The sequence below is a fragment of the Mauremys reevesii genome, linkage group 25, assembly GCF_016161935.1.
Source record: "Mauremys reevesii isolate NIE-2019 linkage group 25, ASM1616193v1, whole genome shotgun sequence".
In the NCBI taxonomy this organism is placed as follows: domain Eukaryota; kingdom Metazoa; phylum Chordata; order Testudines; family Geoemydidae; genus Mauremys; species Mauremys reevesii.
The window spans coordinates 1,801,280-1,820,467 of NC_052647.1; positions in this window are offsets into that span (position 1 = coordinate 1,801,280).

The following is a 19,188-nucleotide window of genomic DNA, read 5'->3' on the forward strand; positions in this document are numbered from 1 at the left end:
CTCCTACTTGGAGAAATGGAATACCCGAAACGCAATGTATGGAACATACTGGGTGTGCGGGCCCAAAGCTTATTACTTTCTCTCCCCTGATTGGGCAGGGTCATGTTATTTAGCGTGGCTCACACCGCCTTCTCGCATCTCCTCACCCCCATTTTCCCCACGTTCGTAACATCCGTGAAACCTTCAGAGATATTAATATCCGTGATGGTTTGTCGTGGCAGCGGTGGGCTGGTCTTATTAGCTTGAGGGGTGGTGTCATCCGTCTACAGGGACTACTAGAATCTTTAACCAATGAGACTGCGACCCTATTTGAGAATCAGGCCGGGGAAATGTCCCAGCTGCGCCAGTTAGCTTTGCAAAACCGAATGGCTTTAGACATAATGTTAGCAGCCCAAGGAGGAACTTGCGCCCTCATAAATGAAGAATGCTGTGTTTTTGTAAACGACACCTACCCTGACACTTTTCAACGTACCAAACATCTAAGGGAAATGGCTAAGAACTACTCCTCTGGCCAGCCACCTTATGATTGGTGAGAGCCTTATGGAATTGGTTGCCTGGATTTGGGTGGGTTAAAAAACTCTTGGTGGGTGTTGTTGGGGCCATAGTAATCCTTATAATACTGTGTTGCTGTATTCAGTGTGTCCCCTCCCTCATAAACTCATGTGGGTCAGTTTATTCTTTTTCTACTTCAGCCAAAGGCCTTACTCTCTTCGAGTTGGCCCAGGCTGAAATTATAGCTGCCCTTGGCTCCTTAAAATGGGGTGTAGCTTTTGGTAAATAGTTATCCCAAAGCTACAAATGGAGGAATGTTGAGTCTGAACTTTTTATGAACTGAAACTTAACTCAGACTTCATGTCTCTGTCTGAAACTTTTAATCAAAAAGTTTTGACCTGCGAACTACTCATGACCCCTCCCCTCCCAATAAGTAGCCATAAGTAGCCATCTCCTCCTTTGTCTTCTCCAATTTACATTTTAACCTGTTTTATCCTGTAGAATCTTGATTGATTATGCATGACCATTATGATCTGTTAATCACTTTGTTTACTTCTGTGTATAAACATTGATGCTCACCCCTAATAAACTTGCCACACTTACTCCGAAGCTTTTCTTTTAAGCTAAGGATGGTGTGAGCCCGTTGATCAACGAATTGTTGTCTGGTCTCTGACAGATTTCTGAGTCCCATACCAACTCCGCACAAACCCGGGTGCTGGAGAGGTGAGTAGGACTTGCATTTTACCTAACACAGGTGTAGCGCAGAACACGCAGGCATGTTGCAGACACCTGACATATTATTGCTCTTTACTTAATCACATGAAAAATACCCAGCTCTAGAAAAAATAATAAACCCTGCACACATTTCCCTGCCTGCGTTTCCTCCCCGCTCCAGGGCATCCTTTGGGCCCAGCCAGAGTTCTGCTCCAGTGCATGGCTTGGGTTCTGCAACATGCAGCCTCTTCCCTGGGGCAGGATGACCGTGGCCAGTCTGTGCCCTTCTTCCTCCTGCCCAGCCTCCCTATGTGTCTCCCCTGTCACAGCTCCACAGGGTCTGTGCTATTGCCCAGATTCAAAATAGTCCCTTGGAGGAGCCCCAGTCTGTGTGCCTGTCCCCCAAGGGGCCCCACTCCTCCTTCAGGGTAGGCCATGCAGCCTCACCGCCTCCAAGACTGAGCTGCTGGTCTTCAGCCCTCCTGCTTCACCCCGTGAGTTGAATTGAGGTGGACTCCTGGTTAGAGACTTAGACACCCCTCAGGGAGCAATGCACCACAGCAGAGATTTGCAGGGACCCCGGTGGTCTTTTCAAAACAGAGCTGGGTTTATTAGTCACGTGGAACCCAGCATCGGGAGTCCTCAAGTTACCAGAGAGTAATAAAGGTTAGAGCATAGTCCTCCATCTGGCCAAGCCAGCACCATCCCCCAGGCAAGCTGCACTGTCTCTGCCCCTTTCTCAGTAAAGTGAGAGCCCTGGGTGTCTCCAAGGGGCAGCTCTTAACCCAGCTACCTGACACCATTCCCTTTGTTCTGGAGCTGGGGCCTTTGCTGCGCTTTCCTGCCCAGAGAAGGCGGGTGGGGATGGAATCTTCTTGGCTCCTGTTTACCAGGTGTGATTGTTCTGGACATTGGGGTTTCCATTGTCCTCTCAGGTTTTCCATTGATATGGGTCTGCCTGGGCCTGTCCTTTAATGAATCATTTATTCCCCCCAGATAGCAAACCGAGACAAACACCCAGGTCTCCTGTTCTACCTCTAAGAGCAGATTTAAGCAGTTCAGTCCCACTGGGTAGCAATGCAAAGTACAGGGGGAAACTGAAGCACTCATAGGAGTCATAAAAATATTACCAAAAATCTCCCCTCCCCTTTCTGTGGTGGCAACCTGTGTTTTTGCCCTGTTTTTGTAACTTCCCACTTCCCCCCTCCTTTCAGACAGAGGAGGAAGTATCTTTTCCCCCTTTAGCATACCTATTGTCCAGTCAAAGTACAGTCATTAAAGTTAAGTACTTCCCATTCTCCTCAGTCCCTGAGTTGGGAGTGCAGGTCTGGTGAATAAACATGGAGTCAGAGGCTTTCCATGATCAAGCAATGTCAAACCTTCCTAATACAGGAACTCCCCAATTAATGTTGTAGTTATGTTCCTGAAAAATGCGACTTTAAGCAAAACAATGTTAAGCGAATACAATTTCCCCATAAGAATTAATGTAAATGAGGGTGCTAGGTTCCAGGGAAATTTTTTGCAACAGACAAAAGACTATACACACACACATACACACAGTATAAGTTTTAAACAAACAGTTTAATACTGGTACACAGTGCTGATGATTGTGAAGCTTGGTTGAGGTGGAGGAGTCAGAGGGTGGGATATTTCCCAGGGAATGCCTTACTACTAAATGAACTATCAATTGACTGAGCCCTCAAGGGTTAACTCTCACACTCTACAAGGCAGCAGGAAAGGAGGGAGGGCAGACAGACAGAAACACACACCCTGGGTATGAGAGAAAAAATGTGCAGTTCCCTTTAAGTAGCTAACCTCAGGCTTAAGTACACTGCCTTGTTAATTAAATCAGCTTGCTGAGACCTGAGACCGCAGCTACTGCCTAGAAGCTCCCTCCCTCGTGTGTCCGTCCTGCTTTATGGAAGATGGGGTAAGCGGGGTGCAGGAGCAGGGGGAAGGGGAGACACCCTGACATTAGCCCCTTTCTTCCCCCCTTCCCCCTGTACAGCAAGCAGGAGTCTCTGGGAGCAGCTCCAAGGCAGAGGGCAGGAGCAGCAAATGGCAGTGGGGGGAGGGACAGCTGCTGCACAGGGAACTTGGAGTGGGGAGCTGATGGGGGGGGCTGTTGGTCCACCCTGGTTCCAAAGACCCACCAGCTAGCTGCAACGAGCTGCTCTTCCTGCAAGCTGTGGACAAAACAGGCGGCTGCCAAACGACTAGAAGGGGGCATTTTACAACTTTAAACGAGCATGTTCCCTAATTGATCAGCAACTTAACATCGAAACAGTGTTAACCAGGACAACTTTAAGTGAGGAGTTCCTGTATCAACTAGATCTCTGTGGCACAGCTTTCTGAAATCTGAAATTGGGCATGTGAAAAGAAGAGTGGAAAAATATATAGGAAACAGGCCATCAAACTTAGAAGTGGTCATCAGAGAGACAAAGTGGCTGAGGTAATAGCTTTATTTGAGACAGACCAGCTTTTGAGCTTATAAAGAGCTCTTCTTCAGAAGTGAATGGTAAGAGAAGGGTCTGTGATGGGATGTTAGATGAGGTGGGATCTGAGTTACTACAGAGAATTCTTTCCTGGGTGCTGGCTGGTGATTCTTGCCCACATGCTCAGGGTTTAGCTGATCGCTATATTTGGGGTTGGGAAGGAATTTTCCTCCAGGGCAGATTGGCAGAGGCCCTGGAGGTTTTTCGCCTTCCTCTGCAGCATGGGGCCTGGGTCACTTGCTGGAGGATTCTCTGCAGCTTGAGGTCTTCAAACCACGATTTGAGGACTTCAATAACTCAGACATAGGTTAGGGGGTTGTTACAGGAGTGGGTGGGTGAGATTCTGTGGCCTGCATTGTGCAGGAGGTCAGACTAGATGATCATCATGATCCCTTCTGACCTTAAAGTCTATGAGTCTATGAAAATGGTTGGAAGACCCAAAACTAGATGGATGATTGTCATGCAGCTGCAGAGTTTCCGAGGAATTGCTTCAAGACATACAGGAATGGAGAAGGCCTCGAAGAGCTGACCCCATAGTCAGGGGAGCAAAGGTAGAAGAGGAGGAAGACAGATTTCTGAAATCACCCCAGCTCCCAAATCAGAAAACACTTTGCCCTGGGGGAAATGGGAGCAGAAGGTCCAGGGCAAAGGCGGGTCTACTCCAAAGATGCTGCCGTCTTATAATGGTTCAGAGCTCGCTAAGGAATCTGGAGTTTGATGTGAAGCTGAAGAGAGAGGCCTGGTCAGTATCTGGGCAAGGCTTGTGATGGGGAGAGAATTCCAGTATTTCAATGCCTCAGGCCAGGTCTGTCAAAGTGATGAGTGATTGTGAGGGGTTGCGGGTGGGGAGGCTCAGACTGTTGGAGCCCAACCTGAGATACCTTGAAGGGGCTGACAAGCAGCCAGTGCTGAGCTCCTGCCCTGGAAATCCCATCAGGTCCCCCCAAATCACTCATTACCTCGGCAATGTTAGCCTTAGGCGATTTGTTAGGAATCAGAAGGCAGCTGCCAGTGTGAATAAGAGCCTGTGGAGCGCACAGCCTTTGTACCGGTACAGCGGTGTCAGTTCACATGAAGAATAATAACAACCCCTGCTCCTGCCAAGTGCTTTTCATCTGTAACTCCCACGCACATTACACAGGAGGTGGGATCACCGCCCCCATTTCACAGGCGGGAAAACTGTTGGGAGAGGATTTTTCAACCAATATCATTACACTGGGACAAGCCCAGAGTCGATGACCTTAGACTAAGCTAAGATTGGTGGTGCTGGATAATCAGCTGAACATGAGCTCCCAGTGCGCCACTCTGTGGCCAAAGGAACCAGTGCCATCCTGGGATGCAATAAACAGGGGAATCTCAAGCAGGAGCAGAGAGGCTATTTTACCTGTCTTTGGCACTGGTGCCACTGCTGCTGGAATCCTGTGTCCAGTTCTGGTGCCCACAACTCATGGAGGGTGTTGATCAATTGGAAGGTTCAGAGAAGAGCCGCAAGAATGATTAAAGAAAACCTGCCTTGTAGTGAGAGACTCCACGAGCTCAATCTATTTAGCTTAACAAAGAGGTGCCTATAGGTGCCTAAGTGGGGAACAATATTTAATAATGGGGTCTGCCGACTAGCAGAGAAAGGTCTAATGCGATCCAGTGGCTGGAAGTTGAAGCTAGGCAAATTCAGACTGGAAATAAGGTGTAAATGTGTAATGGTGAGAGTCATTAGCCACTGGAACGATTTACCAGGGTCGTGGTGCGTTCTCCGTCACTGACCGTTTTTCAATCAAAATTGGATGCTTTTCTTAAAGCTCTGCTCTGGGGATTCCTTGGGGGCAGGGCCATGGGCTGCGCGTTGCAGGAGGTCAGTGGGCCCTTCTGGCCTTGGAATCTCTGCCTCGGCGGGCTCAGTGCGCCAAAGTGGGTGGTCGAACAAACAGGTTTTGCAGTGAGCTGGGATATAATACTGCAGATGTTACTGGAATAGGGTATTCTGCCCACCCCATCTCCAAAGTATAGCGCAGACAGTGAAGGGGATGGGAAGTGATTAGAGGTCAGGTGAGGTTGACGAGGTTGGGGGTCAGGAGGAAGGGGGAGCAGGAGAATATGGGGCGCAGAGAAGTCAGGTGCCCCCAATCTCTCTTTCTCATGGCCACTGGACAAAACCAAAAGGCAACACATATACAGCTGATCAGAGGGTCACATGATGCATAACTAACCTGCAGAACTCCCTGCCCCAAGACAGCATGGAGGCCAGGCATTCAGCTGCACTCTAAAAAAGGACTGGATGTTTATATGGAGAATGAGAACAGCCGCATGACAAGATCGGAGGCTACAAACTCTCCCACTCCAGGACATGAGACTGACATGAGTTGAGGGGAGTGGGCCATGGGAAGAAACTCTGCCCCTCCCCCCCCAATTCTCTGCTAGGGGGTTTCTTGCCCCTTCGTGTGAAGCAGCCAGTAACTGGCCACTGTCCAAGTAGAGACACTGGGCCTCCTGGACCCTGGATCTGCTCTGCTCTGGACTATGGTGCTCAAGGTTATGAACTGCCAAACCCACGCAGACCAGGGACCCATCTAGCCCGGTATCCCGTCTCTGATGGGCCAGCCCCAGCTGCTTCAGAGGAAGGTGCAAAACCTCCTGAACTGCCAGCTCTGGGATAAACTACCTCCAAGGAAAATGCTTTCCTGCTCCCCCTCCCCCTTGAGATATGTTCTGACACCAGAGGATTTCGAGCCCTTCCCAAACTCCTGCTACCTCTTAACCCTGGCTGTGATTATACTCTGGATAATCTCCTTATCTATATAAATGTCCAGGCCTTTTGGGAATCCTGATCAACTCTGGGCCTCAATGGAATCCCATGGCAGGGAGTTCCACAGGTTAATATGGGTTATGTGAAAAGGTTTTTCCTTTTTTCAGTTTTTCATGTGCTGCCTTTCACTTTGTGTCCCCTTGTTGCTGGAGGATGAGCTGAGGAAACAGCAGTTCCTGACTAGCTTGCTCTTAACAAGCCATTATTTGTATAACTTCATCATCAGCGCCCCCATTCATAACCACTCTCACATAGAGTCCTTCCCGAAAGAGCTCACACTCTAAACAGAGAGAGCAAGGGTTAGCACCCCAATTTACCCCCTGGGGAAACTGAAGCACAGAGCAATTAGGTGACTTGACCAAGGCCACACAGGGAGCCTGTAGCAGAGCCAGGAATGGACTCCAACTCTCCTGGGTCCCAGGCCACAGCCTTGATTACAGGACCATCCTTCTCCACCTTTTGCCCTTGCTTCGGGACTGGATGGAAGCACCAAAACACCCCTAGCAACGCTGTTGTTGTGATGCCTCTGCATCCTGCTGGGATGGAACAGGGAGCCCTGGAACCCTCTCAAGAGATCAAGCTGGGAAGAGATGTCCCGGTGACAAATTCCCTCCCTGGGTGTTTCTCGCTGGTTTACATCCTGCTCTGAAACCAACAGAGGAGCTGAACGATTCTTGTGCTGGCTCCTTCAGCCCCATTTTGTGACAGACTCGAGGGGGCGTGGACACTGGAGTCCTGTCTCAGCCCCCAGGCCCAGACAGGCTGGAGGTGCCTCTGGGGGAAGCTCGCTCAGTGGCTGCCTCTCTCCGGGTGCTGGTTATCGGACACCAGGGTATCGGCCAGCCTAGCCCCTCCCCACCACAGAGCGCAGCCCGCCTGCATCACAGCCGATGTCTGGGTGGGAGGAGTGTTCAGCCGCCACATCCTCGTGTGGAGGCTGGAGCCGCTCCAGGCCCCACATCCAGTGACATTTCCGGCTGCTGCTCGCCGCACGCCTTCATTCACGCGCCGAGAAAAGGTACAGCTGCCGCAGCATGTCCCTCGAGGGACGCGATGGCGCCGTCCGCCCATGAGTGCAATTTGTATGTCAGAAGGACCCATACGGACCCGGACAATAGGGGAGCCTGTCCCTCCACCTGTTTCCTGAAGAGCTTCTGGCTCCCGGCCCGATGAGCAGGAATGAGCTTCCACCCGCCTACTGCTGCGCTGCGCACGCCTCTCCCCGTCGGGGGACTGCATTCCAGCACCTTCTGAACTGCTCCCTGCAGGGCATCTGCCCGTCCATCTGTTTGCCCCCATCTGTGCCCGTCTATCTGCTTGGCTGGCTGGCACACACTGCCACCCATCGCTACAGTGCTGGCACTTAAAATCAATGGGCAAGAGCGAAGTCCCTAACAGCTGCTGGCTTTTCTCCCTTTTTGAGGGTATAAAACCTCCGCTAGGGGGGGCTGGAATTTGGTAGATTTGTTTTTAGTTTTTCAGTTTGTTTTTGGAGGGAGGGGCTGTTGGGGGTGTCAGTGTCAGAGGGACATTTGTGGGATGGTAGAAAGGCCTGTATCAAAGAGGAAGGGCTAACAGTGTGTCCTAGTGCTGGTCAGACAGCGGATTCAGCTGATCTCCTCTCGGAGTGCGTCCCAGAGCCAGACCCCCGACTGGGAATGCTGGGTCCCCAGTTCTCCTGGACGCTGTGATCTGCACCGTCCCAGAGGACCACAGCTGTCCTGGCTGTCAACAGATCAAAATTCAGTCTGGGGCTTGAACTGTTCATTGCTTCGAAGATTCAGACTGAGGCCTTGAGAGCTGATTGAATGAGATTAATGAGGGGGGAGGCTGTTCAGCCCACCCAGAATCACTGCTGCAGGCTCTCTGCAGACTCAGGCAGATGTCACTGCATTGATTAAGCTCCATTCATATTTCATGGAGTCAGTCACGGCTTGTAAAGCCAGACTGTGCTGATGGGGCCACTTGAGTTCTTACCCCTCCCAGCCCACTAGTCTGATTGAATCATGACTCAGGCTACATTTCAGTCACGGGTATAAAAAGTAAAAGTCACGGACAGGTCACGAGCAGTAAACAAAAATTCACGGCTTATGACCTGTCCATGACTTTTTCTATATACCCCTGACTAAAACTGGGGGGGAGGGATGGCTCGGGGGGTCAGCTCAAGGTGCCGCAGATGCTGGGGGGAACGGCCCAGGGGGCACCAGGGGTACTCAGGGGGCATGGCCTGGGGGAGCACCGGGGGGGGGTACGGCCCAGGGGGTGCCATGGGTACTTGAGGGGCGGGAGGATTGGCAGGGCTAGGGCAGGTTCCCTACCCAGCTCCTGGGAAGTGGCGACCTCCAGCTCCTAGCTCCATGTGCTGCCTCCACTCTGCCCAAGCCCCAGTTCTGCAGCTCCCATTGGTTGGGAACTGCAGCCAATGGGATCTGCGAGGGCGGTGCCTGTGGGTGGAGGCAGCAGGTGAAGCTAGGAGCTGAGGGAAGGGAGTTCCTGTTGTGCTTCCAGGGAGGCCTCCCCCCCCGCAGATTGCCTGCACCCCAATCCCCACACCCAAACTCCTGCTGCTGTGGGGCAGAGGGGCTTGAGACTGCCCCAGAAGCAGCTGGTGTGACTGGCCCAGGGGCTGCCTGAGCTGCTCAGGCGGCTCCCAGGCCATCTGCATGGGCTGCCACAGAAGTTACAGAGGTCACGTAAAGATACAGAATCTGTGACCTCTTTGACAAACACAGAACCTCAATCATGACCCCCAATCAGCTTCTCCTTGGGCGCTAATTAGCCTCCAAGTGATCTGTGTGCAGGCTCAGGGACTCATTCCCTGCACAGTCACACCCCTGGATGGAGCCCAAGAGCTTGTGTTTGACTAATGCATTTTCCAGCAGGGCCTCCAGCCTGGATCTGAAGGGAGGAAGAGGTGGAGACGCCATCCCTTCCCTCCAGAGTTTGTTCCATTAGCCTGGTCTACACTAGGCATTTAAACCAGTTTTAGGAGCGTAAAACCGATTTAACGCCACAACCGTCCACACTAGGAGGCACCTTATATCGATTTTAATGGCTCTTTAAACCAGTTTCTGTACTCCTCCCTAACGAGAGGAGTAACGCTAGTATCGGTATTAACATATCGGATTAGGGTTAGTGTGGACGCTGATCGACAGCATTGGCCTCCGGGAGCTATCCCACAGTGCACCAGTGACCGCTCTGGACTGCAATCTGAACTCGGATGCAGTGGCCAGGTAGACAGGAAAAGCCCCGCAAACTTTTGAATATTTCCTGTTTGCCCAGCATGGAGCTCCGATCAGCACGGGTGGCGATGCAGTCCGAAATCAAAATAAAAAAAGAGCTCCAGCATGGACGATGCGGACGTGATCGCTGTAAGGGCAGGCAAATCTGTTCTATCAGCGCTCCGTTACAGAAGACGAAATTCAAAATCATTTTTTAAATATCTCCAGACAGACGCCATAGCAGGGACTCAGCGCACTGCTGCGTGGCAAGCGTAACGGAAAGCCAAAGAATCAAATGGACGCTCATGGACTGGAGGACTCAAGCTATCCCACAGTTCCTGCAGTCTCTGAAAAGCATTTGCATTCTTGGCTGAGCTCCAAATGCTTCTAGGGTCAAAAACAGTGTCCGCGGTGGGTCAGGGCCATAAGTCAGAAGCAGCACTTGCCTACTTTTATACAGTATTATGTTGGGGTGCAGCGACCTCTGGTTGCCCCAGACCAGCCCCTGCAGACTCACTTGGAAAGTGCATGACGTGAAGGGGGCATGCTGAATGATCCCAGGTCAGACCCAGGAAGGTAAGCTTCTTGCCCTAGCATCCCCTTCCACACCGTGCATTTCCCAGAAGTCCAGCAGGGCACTGACACTGCTCCTCCCGGCCTTTGTCTTTTCAGGCATAGGAAATGAAGTAAAAGCTGCCCAAACCGAGCTTGAGCAGGTAGGGAGTTCGGGGGGGTCAAAGAGGGACAGCAGGGGGGGTTGATGGGGGCAGAGGTTCAAGGGCAGTCTAGATAGGGGTGGAGGTTCTGGGGCAGTGGGGGGGGGGGGTGGGGGGGGGGGGCAAGCGGAGGCTGCTGGCAGCCGCGGGGATCCCAGAGCCTTTAAATCCCCCCGGCTGGGAGTCAGAGGGGCTCTGGGCTGCCTGCAACCGGGAGCTGAGACCCTTTAAATCCCAGCCGCCGGCCAGAGGGCTCTGTGCTGCCTTGCGCTGCGGCCCAGGCAGCCTAAATCTCAGAGGGCTCTGGGGCTGTCTGTGCAGGCAGCCCAGAGCGCAGGCAGCCCAGAGCCCTCTGATCCCGCGGCTGGGATTTAGGCGGTCAGGGCATAGCTAGGCAATTTACGCACCCCCACCCACCCCCAGAAGTGAAAGGGAAAACAATCCTGTCTTGACTCTTTTACATGTCACCCTATCTTTACTGAATGCTGCAGATAGACGCGATGGTGCAGCACTCAACACCAACATCCTTGCTCCCCCCCCCGCCATGGGTGACTGATGGTACAATAAGACTGATACCCATTGTCATCATCAGCCTATTGGCACATGGGGCAGTGCAAAAGGCCTGGTAACCATGCATACTAGCATCGGTCAGGTCGATCAAGGGCGCCTGGCCCTAATTTTTCCTGGTAGATGGTACAATATGGCTGATAACCATCAGAATCATAGCAACAGGGGGCTGAGCTGCATCAGCCCCCACCCTTCATGTGTAAAGAAAAGATTCAATTGCCCCTGGACTAGCAGCAGGATGCTGGGCTCCTCTCCTCCACACTCCTTAATGTCCTATGTAGACTATCATAGCAACTGGAGGCTGCCTTCCACTCATTTCTCACTAACAAGTATTCCTGCATTCTTTATTACTTCATCACACAAGTGGGGGGACAATGCTATGGTAGCCCAGGAAGGCTGGGGAAGAATGGAATGAACAGGTGGGGTTGTTGCAGGAGCACCCCCTGTGAATAGCATACAGCTCATAATCTATGCAGGATCTGACACAGAGCAGCTGTGCTCTCTGGTTCTCTGATACAGTGGTTCTCTAGTACACTTGCCCATATTCTAGGCAGGACTGATTCTATTTTTAGATACCAAAAAGGAGGGATTGACTCAGGGAGTCATTCCCAATTTTGGCTTTTGCGCCCCTGGCTAAGAGCAGCCAGGGGCACATATGACAGCAGCAAATGGAACAGTGCAAAAGGACTGGTAGCCATGCCCATCTTATTACCAATTTATGGTATGGTAGATGGTACAATATGGCTGATAACCATCGCTGCTATCATGCAAAAGCAAAAGCATGCAGCTGTGTGCCACTGCTGAATCGCCTCTGTGAGCGGCATCTAGTACACATATGGTGACAGTCACAAAAGGCTAAACAGGCTCCATGATTGCCATGCTATGGCATCTTCCAGGGCAATCCAGGAAAAAAGGCATGAAATGCTTGTCTGCCGTTGCTTTCCCAGCGGAAGGAGTGACTGACGACATTTACCCAGAACCACCCGCGACAATGATTTTTGCCGCATCAGGCACTGGGATCTCAACCTGGAAATTCAAAGGGGGGGGAGGCTGCGGGAACTATGGGATAGCTACGGAATAGCTACCCACAGTGCAATGCTCCAGAAATTGACGCTAGCCTCGGACCGTGGACGCACACCACCGATTTAATGTGTTTAGTGTGGCCGCGCACACTCGATTTTATACAATCTGTTTTACAAAACCGGTTTATGTAAATTCGGAATAATCCCGTAGTGTAGACGTACCCATTGTTAATCACCCTCCCTGTTACAAAACTGCACCCTATTTCCAGTACAATTTGCCTGGCTATAGCTTCCAGCCATTGGCAGCTGTTCTGCATTTCTCTGCTGGATGACAGAGCCCTTAAGTACCCGGGGTTGCCTCCCCAGGCTGCCCAGAGGATTCAGGGGGCCTGGGGCAAAGCAATTTCAGGGGCCCCTTCCATTAAAAAAAGTTGCAATACTATAGAATACTATAGTCTCATGGGTTCCCCTGCGGGGCCTGGAGCCCTGGAACTCCTCGTTACCCCCCTCCCTCTGGGCGGCCTGTGCCTCGCCAGGAATGCACTTGTACATCACAAGCTTCTTTTCACTAAACTGAATAGATTGAGCTCGTTAAATCTTGTTCCAACTTTTCAACATCGTCTTAAAAATGGGGACACCAGGCCTGGCCGCAGTATCCAGTATCTGCACCACCGAGGCCATGCTCAGAGGTGAAATCACATCCCTGCTCCTCCTCGTTGCTGCCCTGGACTAGCCTCCAAGGACTGCACTAGCCTTTTACCACAGCCCTGCACTGGGAACTCCTGTTCCGCTGCTTGGCCCCTAAATCCTGTCTACAGTCACTGCTTTCCAGGGCGCAGGCCCCTGTCTGAAGGCAAAGCCTGCAAGTGCACTCCTTGTTCCGAGACGGTGACCTTGCCTTGCCTGGACTAAAGGGCATTTTCTTAGAAAGGACCCAGCTAAGCTTATCAAGTGAACTGGAGAGCTCCATGAGACAGCCCTGTCCTCCTCATCACTGCCCACTCTGCCAATCTTTGTGTTAATCAGCCGTGATTGTATGTTGACATCCAGATCGCTGAGGGAAGGGCTGGAAGATTTTCAACACTACTGTGGGGGTGAGAATGGACTTTTTTGCTTTGTTGTTAATGAAAGCTGGGAGTCAGCACAATCTGTGTGCCTCATGATCCTGTCAAGCAGGCCTGATTCGGTGCACACACGATTCAGGTCCTGGTGCTGCAGGCTGTTACTCCCATGGAGTAGCACGTACGTAAGGAGAAGCTGCATTGAAGCCGGTCACCATTGTGCGAGGCAGGGAGCGTGAAATGCAATTCACCCCTTTTTTGGAGGCAAACAAGGACATGGTAGTTCTCTCGGCTATGTCCTGGCTAGTGCGCTGTGATTTATTGTGGGCAGTTCACCCTGAGATGTCAGTCAGTGTTTGCACAGGGCCCCGAGGCCATCACTCACACAAGAAGCTGTAGCTGAAACTGACAAACTGATTGTTTCTTATCAGGGGGTAGCCATGTTAGTCTGTATCCACAAAAACAACAAGGAGTTCAGTGGCATCTTAAAGATTAACAGATTTATTTGGGCATAAACCTTCATGGGTGTAAAAACCACTTCTTCAGATGCATGGAGTGAAAATCCCTGATGAGGCCCTGATGAAGCCACGGCACACCCGGTGGCTGAGCTTTGTGACTTTGTTCTCACCCACAACCATTTCAGATTTGGGGACAATTTATACCTTCAAGTCAGTGGCACTGCTACCCACATGGCCCCACAATATGCCAACATTTTTATGGCTGACTTAGAACAACGCTTCCTCAGCTCTCATTCCCTAGTGCCCCTCCTCTACCTGCACTACACTGATGACATCTTCATCATATGGACCCATGGGAAGGAGGCCCTTGAAGAATTCCACCTGGATTTCAACAATTTCCACCCCCCATCAACCTCAGCCTGGACCAGTCCACACAAGAGATCCACTTCCTGGACACTACAGTGCAAATAAGTGATGGTCACATAAACACCACCCTACACCAGAAACCTACTGACTGCTATACTTACCTACATGCCTCCAGCTTCCATCCAGGACACATCACACGATCCATTGTCTACAGCCAAGCCCTAAGATACAACCGAATTTGCTCCAATCCCTCAGAGAGAGACAAGCGCCTACAAGATCTTTATCAAGCATTCTTAAAACTACAATACCCACCTGGGGAAGTGAGGAAACAGATTGACAGAGCGAGACAGGTACCCAGAAGTCACCTACTACAGGACAGGCCCAACAAGGAAAATAACAGACCACCACTGGCCATCACGTACAGCCCCCAGCTAAAACCTCTCCAGCACATCATTAAGGATCTACAACCTATCCCGGAAAACAATCCCTCACTCTCACAGACCTTGGGAGGCAGGCCAGTCCTTGCTTACAGACAGCCCCCCAACCTGAAGCAAATATTCACCAGCCACCACACCACAGAAACACTGATGCAGGAACCAATTCCTGTAACAAATCTAATTGCCGACTCTGTCCCCATATCTACTCTAGCGACACCATCAGAGGACCCAACCACATCAGCCACAACATCAGGGACTCATTCACCTGTACATCTAGCAATGTGATATATGCCATCATGTGCCAGCAATGCCCCTCTGCCATGTACATTGGCCAAACCGGACAGTCTCTATGTAAAAGAATAAATGGACACAAATCAGACATCAGGAATGGTAACATACAAAAGCCAGTAGGAGAACACTTCAATCTTCCTGTACATTCTATACCAGATTTAAAAGTAGCCATACTTGAACAAAAAAACTTCAGAAACAGACTTCAAAGAGAAACTGCAGAACTAAAATCCGTTTGCAAATTTAACACCATTAATTTGGGCTTGAATAGGGACTGGGAGTGGCTGGCTTACTACAAAAGCAGCTTTGCCTCTCCTGGAATTGACATCTCCTCATCAATTATTGGGAGTGGACTACATCCACCCTGATCGAATTGGCCCTGTCAGCACTGGTTCTCCACTTGTGAGGTAACCTCCTTCTCTTCACGTGTCAGTATATAATGGCTGCAACTGTAATTTTCGCTCCATGCACAGGCGCCAACTTTTTTCGGCGCCAGTGGGTGCTCGGGCCCCCACTGCCCCAAAGTCCCCACCCCAACTCCACCCCTCCCTGTCCCTATTGGATCCCTTCCCACATCCCCGGCCCAGCCCCACCTCCTCCCCCAAGTACACCGTGTTCACCCTCCTACCTCCTCCCGACCAGGCTTGCCACATGAAACAGCTGTTTTGCGGCATCAAGCACTGGGAGGGAGCGGGGAGAAGCAGGCTGCAGCGGCGCGCTCAGCGTAGGAGGCAGAGCGGAGGCGGAGGTGAGCTGGGGTGGGGCGGGGAGCACCAATTTTTCCCCGTGGGTGCTCCAGCCCCGGAGCACCCACGGAGTCAGCGCCTATGGCTCCATGCATCTGAAGAAGTGGGGTTTTTACCCATGAAAGCTTATGCCCAAATAAATCTGTTTGTCTTTGAGGTGCCACCGGACTCCTTGTTGTTTTAATTGTTTCTTGTTACTTGTCGAACTCTCACATCCCTGGATCCTAACAGGCGCTTTGCTTTTCTTCTCCTCCAGTGCAGTGTGGGCATCCCTGGCAAATCTCTTTGGGGTCTGCAATGCCCAGCACTATGGTGCAGAATCTGGCCATGCATTGCAGCAACCCGGCCTCCCCTCACGTTGTCAAAAGCCCATTCAGCTGGGAGGAGCTGAGCAGAATCCAGGACATTCAATGCGGGAGACAAAGGGAAATCCCAGTGGGCACTCAATGGTTTTAAATTGTTTAAGCCAGTGTCTGTCACTCTGAGATGAAAATGTATCTGCACTTGGTATGTTCCTCTCTTGCTGTGGCACCTGGCTCCCCTGCATCAGCCAGTTCCAGCACATGTAAATGGCAATGGGAATGCAACTGGAAAGTTCCCAGTTCCCAGTGTATGGCCATGCAAAGCTGCAGTGTGGTGTAGGGTGTGATTGTGTGGGGTGGGCTGGCAGAGAGGATGCTGCCAACTGGGTGAGTAACACCTGCTGCTTTCTCTCCATCCCATAGACTTTGTGTTTGTTCTTTATATGTTGTGTTTTCTGAATCTGAACTAAAAGGGAAGGTTTGGGCAGTGGTTCTGGCACTAATCTGGGATTTAGGAGGGCTGGGTTCAGTTCTCATTGCCTTCTATGATGAGATAACTGGCTCTGTGGATATGAGGAAAGCGGTAGCAAAGCTTTTGATACGGTCTCCCACAGTAATCTTGCCAGCAAGTTAAAGAAGTATGGATTGGATGAGCGAACTCTAAGGTGGATAGAAAGCTGGCTAGATCATCAGACTCAGTGGGTAGTGATCAATGGCTCCATGTCTAGTTGGCAGCTGGTATCAAGTGGAGTGCCCCAAGGGTCGGTCCAGGGGCCGGTTTTGTCCAACATCTTCATGGTAGATACACTGGAGGGTGGGGATAGGGTCCAGAGTGACCTAGACAAATGGAAGGATTGGGCCAAAAGAAATCTTATGAGGTTCAACAAGGACAAGTGCAGAGTCCCGCAATTAAGACAGAAGAATCCCATGCACTGCTACAGGCTGGGGACTGACTGGCTAAGCAGCAGTTTTACAGAAAAGGAGCTGGGGATTTCAGTGGACAAGAAGCTGGATATGAATCAGCAGTGTGCCCTTGTTGCCAAGAAGGCTAATGGCATATTGGGCTGCATTAGTAGGAGCATTGCCAGCAGATCGAGGGAAGTGATTATTCCCCTCTATTCAGCACTGGTGAGGCCACATCTGGAGTATTGCGTCCAGTTTTGCCGCACCCCCGCCCACATTAATGGTGGCTTAGAATCTTGATGGCTCCCATTGACTAGAACAATTGGTTGTGAATGGGTTTATTTACCTGCAAGCCTTCCTGTGTCTGTGTGGGCCAGCCCATGGGAAATGAAGAATGAGGTCTCACAGGGCATGTGACCATGTCACATGATACTGGAATACATCTTAAATCTGGTACTTTTCCATTTAGCCTGCTGCTAGCATCTGGCTCAACAAGGCAGGGTTCTGGAATTCCCAAGCTGACAGGGAAAACAGGCTCGGTAACAGTCCCAAGGGGGTCTCTGTGACCAAACCCCTCACAACTATTTCACTAGGAGGGTGGTGAATCACTGGAATGGGTTCCTTAGGGAGGTGATGGAATATCCATCCTTAGAGGTTTTTAAGGTCAGGCTTGACAAAGCCCTGGCTGGGATGATTTAGTTGGGGTTGGTCCTGCTTTGAGCAGAGGGTTGGACTAGATGACCTCTTGAGGTCTCTTCCAACCCTGATAGTTTATTAGTCCAAGCCCCGCCCCCTTCACTTAGGCTCTGCCCCTTCCCCTAGGCCCCACCCCCTTTCCCAAGGCCCCAACCCAGGCTCCGGCTGGGGGTGCAGGCTCTGGAGTAGGGCTGGGAATGAGGGGTTTGGGGTGCAGGAGGGGGCTGGGAGATGGGGCTGAGAATGTGGGAGGGAGCTGCAGGTTGAGGCAGGGGGTTGGGGTGCAAGAGTGGGTCAGGGCTCTGGGCTGGGGGTGTGGGCTCTGGGGTGGGGCCAGGGATGAGGGGTTTGGGGTGCAGGAGGGGGGTCCAGGTCTGGGGGGATCAGAGCTGGGGAAGGGGGTTTGGGTGTGAGCTTACCTCATGCGGCTCCTGGTGAGCGGCACAGCGGAGCTAAGGCAGGCTGCCTACCTGTCTTGGCACCACAGCGAGCAGGTCCAGCACCTAGGTGAGGGTCCAGGAGGCTCCGCGTGCTACTCTCACCAGCAGGCATCACTCCCCCAGCTCCAATTGGTCAGTTCCCAGCCAATGGGAGTGCGGAGCTGGTGCTCATGGTGGGGGCAGCCTGCAGAACCCTGTGGCCTCCCCGCCCAGGAGCAAGACCTGCTGGCCACTTCTGGGGCACAGTGCGAAGCCAGGACAGGTAGGGACTAGCCTGCCTTAGTCCTACAGCATCGCCGATCAGACTTTTAATGCCCCTGTCGGCAGCGCTGACCGGAGCCGCCAGGGTCCCTTTTTGACCGGATGTTCCAGTCGAAAACTGGACACCTGGTCAAGCTACCTGAGTGAAGAGTTGCTATGGTCGGTGTGAGCCATCTCTAACATGGCTGCGTCTGCACTGGAGGGTTTGTCAGCAGAGCGACATCAGTCATAGGTGTGGTTCTTTCACATGCTGACCGATGTAACTGTGCCAATATAACTTTGAAGTGTAGACCAGGCCTTAGTTTCTGTGACATACCAAGGTGAAGTCCAGACCCGTGGGGCTGTGTCACCCCTACCGTGCAGCCATGGGTGCCTTACAATGCCTGGGCCACTCACAGACAACCTTCCAGCATGCAGGTCACACCCGGAGTGTCTGTGTGAACCGCAGCCTGCCAGCCACACTTGGGTTACCTGGCTCTCACCATCCTTGTTTAGACTGCAGGGTGACCCAACACACCCCCAGGCTCAGATTTTGCCCCAGCAATGTATGTGCTGTACTGCCCAGCCTTCTCCTGGACAAGACACATATTTTAAATCTATTATTCCCTTAAGGGAATAATATGCCAGTTTATTAGCTCAAATAGTTATTCAAACACTTCAATTTAAACACACTGGATTAGATAAAACAGTAAAATAAAAAAGCTGATTAATGACAAAGAGAGAGATTTTAAGTGAGTACAAGTAATGAGCCATAAAAGTCAGAAATGGTTTCAAGAAAAGCAAGATAAAACATTTACTAATGCCTAACTTAATGAACTATATTAGATTGAGGCAAAGCTCCTCATCACATGCTCCAGCTGATTACTGACCAAACTCTCTGTCCAGGACCCCTGCTCCAAAGTCCAGTGCCTGCTTCCTTTGTCTCGTCAGGTGCAGTGAATGCAACAGGCGGGCAGGGAGTGGGGGGCGGTGTGTCCTGGGATGCTTGTCCCTCCTTTTTATAGTTTCAGTTCCCCACTTGGAAAATATTTCCAGCTGGGCACCAGGAGACAAAGATTCTATGTGGAAGGATGTTCCCTGCTGCTTTTTCTCACCTGTTTGAGCTTCCTTTGTTTCCCTTCCTGCTTGATGACTCTGGTTACTGCTAAATGCAAATTAAGGTAAGCACACATTCCTTTGTGTAGGACAGACCTGTTTGCCAAC